Here is a 10,003-nt window from a genome sequence, read left to right on the forward strand (position 1 = left end):
CAGATGAGTGGTTCAATGTTTGGACCCCCAAAATATTAATTTCACATTTTGCTTATTTCACTATATCTCGAGATCTTTTCAGGCAAATTAAAATATTTTTGCACACTGTCATGAAAGTCATTTATCCAAAAATCATCCCATGTAAAATATAACTTTTAGTTAATATTTATTATTTTTTATTATTTTATTTCATAATAGTCGAAAAACTTTTGAATTGTAAGGTATACAACTTTTTATATAATTTTAAAGAAGGAAAATTTACATGGTCAAAATTTAAAATTTGTGCGAAATCGGTCGAATAGTTCCTGAAAAATTGAATTTTAAAAATGCATGTTTTTAAAATTCTACATGGTGTGTTCATTGTGAGAGAGAACGTTTTTGTGCCTGATTCTGTAACTTCAAATGTCGTTTGCGCTAATTAGTTGGCATAATGGAGGCTTCCCCTTCGAATCTTTAAGATTGAGTCCTAGAAAGTGAAGATCTAATTATTAGATAAAAAGTTATTCAGGATTGTCAGTTTTTTATTTTACGCACTGTACGCAGTATTTACTATTAAGTACAAAGACTCCCTATGTTTTAAAACACGAATTTACGACTTCCTATGTCGGAGTTCGAAGGAGATCAGAAAATCAATTGAGCTGAAACCAGCTAGTTTAATTTTACATATCTTAAGACATTCCAGTTTAGAAATAAAGTACCTTTTTGATTTTTTATGTATTAATCACTTAAAAATTGTGACAAAAATCTTCGTGATTTTGGTACTGTCCTTTGGTGATATTTAGGTATGTAATTAACTAAAAACTCCATTGTTTGTAGAGAGATTTTCCTTTTCAAAATAAGTAATGAAAAATTCTAATTTTTTAAAAAGGAAATTTAGATCGTACTCTCATTATCTTAAAGCTTTTTTCCCTTTTTTTTGACTTTTAAATATCAAATTCGAATCAACTTCAAAGTAAATGATCACGATGAATAAAAAATCCTTTTTTTTTTAAAAAAAAATTAAATTCAATTTCTAATAACAAAGCCTGAGGTAACCAGAAACAAGGAATTCGAGCCACGAATACTTTTAAAACAGACGCTTTCCATAACAGCTATTATCAAAAATGGAGTAAAATGTTATGAAAAAAGACAAGTAAAATTTATTTCGAAAAATTAAATTTTCGGACAATTTAAAATGACAGATCTCATGGTTAACCTTCAAAGGTAGTAAAATGCAAGAGAAAGATTAAAAGATGGTAGAGTAATAGGATAAAGATTCTATTAATTAAAATTTATTATGCGGTTGTAATCTAATTTAAGAGCAATGATATAATTTAAAACTGTTTCTAGCTAAGAAAAAAATATAATGACTGTTTTAAAAAAAAGGATTAGAGGAAATAAATGAGAGAGTTAAAGATATTAGAAAGCTAATAAATGTGTATTGTTTATCAAAGGCATTAAGCAATAAGATAGGAAATTTATTAAAGGAACGGTTTATTTAAATTATCAAAGGACAAAATTGGCCATTCTGTTTTTGAAAGAAAAAAATATGTTTCCAACTATAATATAATATACAAAGAACTAAATAAGGCACATCACGCCCATAATAATTTTTTAACTAATGAACGAGCTTTCACGTACAAAAGTGCTAATTTTTCGTAGCAAGTCAAGTTTATATACGAAAATTTAGTTTCAAACGATGAATAATTTAAACAAGGAGTTTTGTTTTTTCTTACTTTTTTTCAATCTGTGCTTAGTATATGCAGTTAAAATGAGATCACAAAAAACGAGGCTTAGGCGGTCGCAATTCGCGATCGCAATGCTCGAGTACGCCGTCTAGCGGGAGCCTGCAAATATCGGACATTAATTTATCACGTTTTCATTTAGTTCCATCAGAGTCATTGACTGAATCAGACGCCATTTTTTAGCAGCAAATAAGAAACAAAATTTCCCTAAGGAAAAGGCCGAAGAACTTGAAAAAAATCTCCAGAATATTAGTAAATCTTTCAGGAACAGAACACGCCAAACATTTGAAGAAAAATTCCTCAATAATTTTTAATTTCTATTATCAACAAACTTGCAACTGATGACTTCCGATTTCGGATACTGTTACAGATGTGTGTATTAAGGTAAAATGCATTTCTTCTGTCTTCAATTCATTACGAATTAAAGTGAAGTCAACATTGCTTTCGTCATTCCAGTGAATAAATATGAATTCAGAACATACAGAATTGTAATAGTTATAGCATATTCTTCTTCGTTATAGAATAGTATATATTTCTGCATCCATATAATTCGGAAAACAACAATAAAAAATTATCCAAGTTACTTGAAATAGTGCCATTTGTGCTGATTCTTAATTAATTTAAATCGTTTTCTTGGTACGTTTTTTTTAATTTTGAAAGAATAAGTTCAACTAGAATTCAGCTATTCTGTTTTTAGCTACATATTCAAATTCATATCAATTATAAAATTTTGCTGTGTAGTATGTTATCTAAAAGTAATGAAAGTATAAACTATGTATCTATTATTTGAGAATAAAGTTTTCAAACAAGGAACTTATCATTTTGGAATTCTCCGGGAATCATAAATCAGGTAAGTGCAATGATTTTTACAATAAAAAATTTGCTTGTAAATATTTTTTTTTCATTTGATGATGGTTCTCTACAGAATGGTTTTTTACGTCTGATTAAGAACTATAAGAATAATAAAAAAAGAAACAATATGAAAGTTTTTATTTCAGTGTAAAGAATTCTTAAAATCATTTTTTTATCCTAAGAATTCTTCATTTTCCGTTTTTTAGTTTATAATTTTTTGATAAAAATTGTTCTCAAAATACTTTTTTTGAAAAATTAAATGGTATAACATTATGTGTTTATGTATACTTCTTGTATATTCCAATGTTTGAAGTAATATGATTCAGAAAAGTATGGAATAAAAATTCGGTACTTACGTATTAACGCCACCGCCGCTACAGATTCGGCGGTTTTTAAGTGCCGCTAATCTACACTTAAAATTTTTGCGACAGTTCATAAAATAAAACACTTTATTTAAAATCAAAATAGTTGATTGGATTTCGGTGGAAAATGAGCCGATATAGAGTTTAGCATAGATTCAAAACAATCATATCGCCATATGAACTCTGATGAATAAGATTCCAAATGAAATAACATTTCCAAAACGTACGTTTGCCAAGATAAAGTTTTATGTTGTGGGAATTGGTACATTTTCGTTTTTTCGGTCAAATATTTCCCTCCTGAAAAAATAAAATTGCATCTTGTTTTGTTTTTGGCAAATCCCAAAGACGAATATTCGTAGCACTAAAAATGGCGACAAAAAAGAATTGTTTTTTTTTGTTTTTTTTTCGTCAGCATTCTTTATTTTACGTTTCTTAGTTTCTAAATAATGATTTTTATTGAAACTTGAAATTTTTTGATAAAAATTGTTGTCAAAAAACGTTGTTTACAAAATTAAATTTCATAAAATTATGAGGCTTATGTATACTTTTTGTTCATTTTAATTTTTGAACTAATATGATTCTTAAAACTATAGAATGTAAAGTTTAAATGGGCCTTTCATGTTATATCATTAAATTTAGTAATACTATTTCTCGGGCATTAGGTTTTAACTCTTATAAGAATATACATATTTTTTTCTGTTAATGTACAAATATTTTTCCGATGTGTTTTGGATATTCCTTCTCTAATAAAAAGAGATACCATTTTGTTTTCGGTTGTACAAGAAAGAAGATCAAGCATTTTTCTTTTTTAAATTTAATAAGCCACATTAAAGAAGGAACGTTGCAATGCTACACGCTACATTAACGACGTCTCCAGAATAACTGAATGACGGTTCATATGGAAATCGCAGGTAAGCGTCTCATACAACAACGCCCCCTATAGTTCGTTGCGATCGCGAATTACTATTTATTAAAGAAAAAATCTTATTAAATTTGATGAATTATTTGGAAGTGTTTTAATTTTCACGCGCTATTGAAACTGATTTTAACATTTTTAATTCGCGATCGCAACGAACTATAGGGGGCGTTGTTGTATGAGACTAATACCTGCGATTTCTATATGAACAGTCATTCAGTTACTCTAAAGACGTTGTTAATGTAGCACGTAGCATTGCAACGTTCCTTCTTTATTGTGGCTAATTAAATTTAAAAAAGAAAAATGCTTGATATTCTTTCTTATACAAACGAAAACAAAATGGTATCTCTTTTTATTAGAGAAGGAATATCCAAAACACATCGGAAAAATATTTGTACATTAACAGTAAAAAATATGTATATTCTTATAAGAGTGAAAACCTAATGCCCGAGAAATAGTATTACTAAATTTAATGATATAACATGAAAGGCCCATTTAAACTTTACATTCTATAGTTTTAAGAATCATATTACTTCAAAAATTAAAATGAACTAAAAGTATACATAAGCCTCATAATTTTATGAAATTTAATTTTGTAAACAAAGTTTTTTGACAACAATTTTTATCAAAAAATTTCAAGTTTCAATAAAATCATTATTTAGAAACTAAGAAACGTAAAATAAAGAATGCTGACGAAACAAAAGCAAAAGCAATTCTTTTTTGTCGCCATTTTTAGTGCTACGAAAATTCGTCTTTGGGATTTGCCAAAAACAAAACAAGATGCAATTTTATTTTTTCAGGAGGGAAATATTTGACCGAAAAAACGAAAATGTACCAATTCCCACAACATAAAACTTTATCTTGGTAAACGTACGTTTTGGAAATGTTATTTCAGTTGGAATCTTATTTATCAGAGTTCATATGGCGATATGATTGTTTTGAATCTATGCTAAACTCTATATCAGTTCATTTTCCACCGAAATCCGATTGACTATTTTGATTTTAAATAAAGTGTTTTATTTTATGAATTGTCGCAAAAATTTTAAGTGTAGATTGGCGGCACTTAAAAACCGCCGAATCTGTAGTGGCGGTGGCGTTAATACGTAAGTACCGAATTTTTATTCCATACTTTTCTGAATCATATTACTTCAAACATTGGAATATACAAGAAGTATACATAAACACATAATGTTATACCATTTAACTTTTCAAAAAAAGTATTTTGAGAACAATTTTTATCAAAAAATTATAAACTAAAAAACGGAAAATAAAGAATTCTTAGGATAATAAAACGATTTTAAGAATTCTTTACATTGAAATAAAAACTTTCATATTGTTTCTTTTTTTATTATTCATATAGTTCTAAATCAAACGTAAAAAATCATTCTATAGAGAACCATCATCAAATGAAAAAAAAATTTACAAGCAAATTTTTTATTGTAAAAATCATTGTACTTACCTGATTGTTAATTCCCGGAGAATTCCAAAATGATAAGTTCCTTGTTTGAAAACTTTATTTTCAAATAAAAGATACATAGTTTATCCCTTCATTACTTTTAGATAACATACTACACAACAAAATTTTATAATTGATATGAATTTGAATATGTAGCTAAAAACAGAATAGCTGAATTCTAGTTGAACTTATTCTTTCAAAACTAAAAAATACTTACCAAGAAAACGATTAAAATTAATTAAGAATCAGCACAAATGGCACTATTTGAAGTAACTTGGATAATTTTTTATTGTTGTTTTCCGAATTATATGGATACAGAAATACATACTATTCTATAGCGAAGAAGAATATGCTATAACTATTACAATTCTGTATGTTCTGAATTCATATTTATTCACTGGGATGACGAAAGCAATGTTGACTTCACTTTAATTCGTAATGAATTGAAGACAGAAGAAATGCATTTTACCTTAATACACACATCTGTAACAGTATCCGAAATCGGAAGTCATCAGTTGCAAGTTTGTTGATAATAGAAATTAAAAATTATTGAGGAATTTTTCTTCAAATGTTTGGCGTGTTCTGTTCCTGAAAGATTTACTAATATTCTGGGGATTTTTTTCAAGTTCTTCGGCCTTTTCCTTAGGGAAATTTTGTTTCTTATTTGCTGCTAAAAAATGGCGTCTGATTCAGTCAATGATTTTGACGGAACTAAATGAAAACGTGCTAAATTAATGTCTGATATTTACAGGCTCCCGCTAGACGGCGTACTCGAGCGTTGTGATCGCGAATTCCGTATTTCTGAACCATTATTCAATAGATTTTGAAAAATGCTTTTAGTTTTTACTTATTTAACTATCAAACTCGGACCTGTATTTTTTATTCATTTGTTGGCAACAATTTTAAAAATGTAATTTAAGTGCTGTGATAACTGAACAACACATCACCGGTGAGCTTTTAATTGTGGAAGTAGCAAAAAATGCATGATTAAGAAAATGGACTAAGCTATAAACTCGCGAGAAAAAAATAAATTCGGCACAAAATGCGTGTTAAAGAAAATGGACAAAGCTCGAAATGCCTGCTTAATACTCGTGTTTAAGAAATTAAATATAGTCTGAAATTTGTGTTTAAGAAAATGGACAAAACTCGAAAAATGTGATTAAGAAAATGGACATAGATAGAAGTGCGTGTTTGAGAAAATAGACGTAGCTCGAAATAAGGTTTTAAGAGAACGGGCCCAACTTGAAACACGCGTTAAGAGAGTAAAAGTAAACAGAAAAGCGTTTTTTTTATAAAAATGTGCACAACAAAAAATACGCAATTTCAAATCTAACAACTAAACGAAGAATTTCGTACATACTTTTCCTTTCAGTTTTAAACACTTAGTTTCATCATAAAGAGGCAAAGTCCCAGATTTCGGAGTCGGGACATTTGAGTATATTACCTATCTACAATTCAGGTAATTTTTTCGTATTCACAACACTTAACAATAAAGTGGTTTTTAAAAATATAAATTAGTGCAACGTAAACTTTACCCTATTTCTTACATATTTAAAGAAATCGTGACAGTCTTGTCAAAACAACTGTTGACGTTTAAAGTATTTTCAAAAAAGACGAATTTAATAAAAAAAATGTACTAAATAATTTAGGCGAATGAAAATCAAATGTCGAGTTAATTTAGATTCATCAGTTTATTCGTAAATTTTTTTTTATAAGGGAAGCTTGAAAAACGAAATAAAATTATAGGTCAATTTTTTAAGTAGCTATGTCCATTTTTTTAAATAAGCATTTTGAGCAAAGTCCGTCTCTTAAATAATGTGAGACATGTCCATATATAAATACGTATTTTGTGTTCATGTTTCAAAATACGTATTTCAAGCTATGGCCATTTTCTTGAACTGAACATGCATTTTTTGTTGTATCCATTTTCATAAACACGCATATTAGGTTATGTCCATTTTCTCAAACACTCATTTTGAGCTGAGCATATTTTCTCACACATTTCAGGATATGCCGCTTTCCTTAGCAAATGTTTTGAAAAGTGTTTTTTTTTCGTAAACTCTCAATTTGAGCTGTGTCCAAATTTCAAATGCGCTTTTCTGGTTATGCCCATTTTATTAAACACGCATTTTGAATTACGTCTAGATGCAAAGTTTACCGACGACGTACATTAGAAGTCTAGATTCGTTATAGTGTTGCAAACATAAAGCTCTCTTCCATTAATTAAACTATCTGAAAAGTTTGGGAAAATTCTCTGGTCTATTCAAATTCATGGTTTAGACATTTGAATTTTTAAAAACTGCTGAAGCGTTTTAAACTCTTGAATTAAAATAAACTTTCCATTTAATTAAGATGCCATTTATGCTAAATGAACAATCAAGCTCGCAACTTACTTCAATAGAGCAAATTTGTTAAAAGCAGTCTTTTCATCTCTTTCTCTTAATTTTTATTTTCCTTCAAAAATCTACAAACTCTTAAATTAAATTCAACAAAAGCAACTGAAAACGTTAAAGCAGTTTTCAAAGTTGCTCTTTAAGAACATTAATAAAGCCGTGTTAACTTCAGAGGCATAAATATTCATGAATAAGACTTTGCAGTAAATACACGTTCTTTTAGAGTGAAAACGGGGAAAGACTTTTTAAGAAAGTTTCTATTTACATTCGTTTCTTAATAAATCATTCCTAGGAGTCCAAGCCTGAAGCGTTATTTCTAGATCCCGATTTCCGGAAAAACTCTTCCGGGAAATTCAGCGGAATAAATTTATCCCGGTGGAATTCTAGATGAAGTCGTGCGATGAAAATAGAGTCAAGTTCAGAGCTTTTTTATATATATTTTCTGTCACACTCTCTTTACATCTTTATTATTATGTGACTCGCTTGATTTAGATTATGTCCAGGGAAAAGCTGTAATTTATTCTTACAGAAATGTATTAACTTAGCGGCGTGTAAAGACGCTAACTTTAAGCACAAATCTTCCTTAAAGAATAATAAATAGCCGTTGAAAAATTTCAGAATAATTTTTCAATAAAATATGACGATCATATGAGATTAGAGGAAAAATATATTTGGATAAAGTATATACATTCAGATAAGAAAATTCGGTCATAAGAATCAGCCTTTCTAGACTTTATTAGATAGAAACAGCAGGAACATTGTTGACAATATTTCACATTCCATTACATTTTAGAGATTTTTTATAGCATCTTCCATTAGGATTTTTTTTTAATAATTTTTTTTTTAAAATAAAAATGCAGAAAGAAACTTTTGAGGTGAATATTAATCTAAAATATTGTTTTTATTGTCTTTTTTGCATTGAAAAATACATGGTAAAAACTACCAGAATATGGTAAAAATTTACCGCGTCACTAGCTTTTTGGGAGCACCAAAAAGCTCGGTAGTTTTAATCGAAACGCTTTGTTAATGAATTTTGCAAAATTGACCTAAAATATCGTTTTATAATAGTGATAAAATTCGGAAAATCTGGCTATTTTTTTTGCACTAAAGGTATGTTAATAATAATAAAAAACTAGTGGGCTGCGCCCCCTGCTTGCTAACGCTCGCCAATCCCCGAAAATTGCTACACAATCTTATATGGTTTGCTTCGCAAACCAAGCTCGCTTCGCTCGCTGCTAACTTAGGTGCATTGCAAATGCACAAAATTCTAAGAATTCAAAGCAATCATTCAAATCCTTATAACAATTTTTTTTAAAAAAAATTGCATCTTTTTAGTAAATACTAAGTCATTAAAATAAATTTGAATTCAAATAAATGACATGTAATTTATTAAACCTATTAGAAATGTGCTATAGTATAAAATATTAAAGCGTAACAGCACGACTGAGACTCATTTTTCAATGAATAACAAATAACAATAATAAAGCTAATAAATTCGTGATATAAATCAAAAATCGTCAAATCAATTCGTAATATATAAATTCGTGAAAAAAAGCGCTTTCAACAAAATACTAAAATAGAGATCTATCGACAAAGAGTACTCACTTCTGCCTAGCTTAATAGTATAAGATTGCCGCAACTGATACTCTCTCAGGTTGTTTCAGTTTCCGTTTCTAAAAGCGCTATATATTGAGCCACCTTTAGCTAGATTTGGTATGTGACATTTTTAGCGGCAATCATTGGTCGATTTTCTAGCGTTGCCATTCGGAGAGTTGTAATGAGGCTTTTTTTTGTCGCCGTGTAAGAGAAATATATATATAGATTTTAGAAACCAGAATTTCTGGTAAATCGCTACCAAATGAATGGTTTAAAACCTGCATATTTTGGTTTTATAAACTAAATTTATGTTTTTCATTTACAAGAAATATCATTAACATGCAGTGCAGTAATTTTACCAGAATTTTTTCTTCGTAAGTATTTATAGTAAAATACATGGTAGAAGTAGAGCAGATTATTAACAGTAGCGGGCAATGATAGATTTTTCCTCATAAGCTATAAAATAAAAATTGGTTTATTCTATTCTAAAATGTTCCGCACTGTTTGATGGGATGGTACAGATGTTAGCATGATAGCTTGTAAGGTTAACCTGGGTTCGAACCGAGTACGATGACCGAGTATTCTTGCACTCATACTTGAACTGTTTTTTTCTGTCATAAATTGTCACGGTAAATCGTAAATATAGATAAAAAGTACTGGCATCCTAAGTGTTGGTATTTTTTATACCATGAATTTCAGTCACA

Source organism: Parasteatoda tepidariorum, chromosome 1 (genome assembly GCF_982258835.1).
Source record: "Parasteatoda tepidariorum strain Cologne lab strain chromosome 1, Ptep-v5.0, whole genome shotgun sequence".
Taxonomy (NCBI): Eukaryota; Metazoa; Arthropoda; class Arachnida; order Araneae; family Theridiidae; genus Parasteatoda; species Parasteatoda tepidariorum.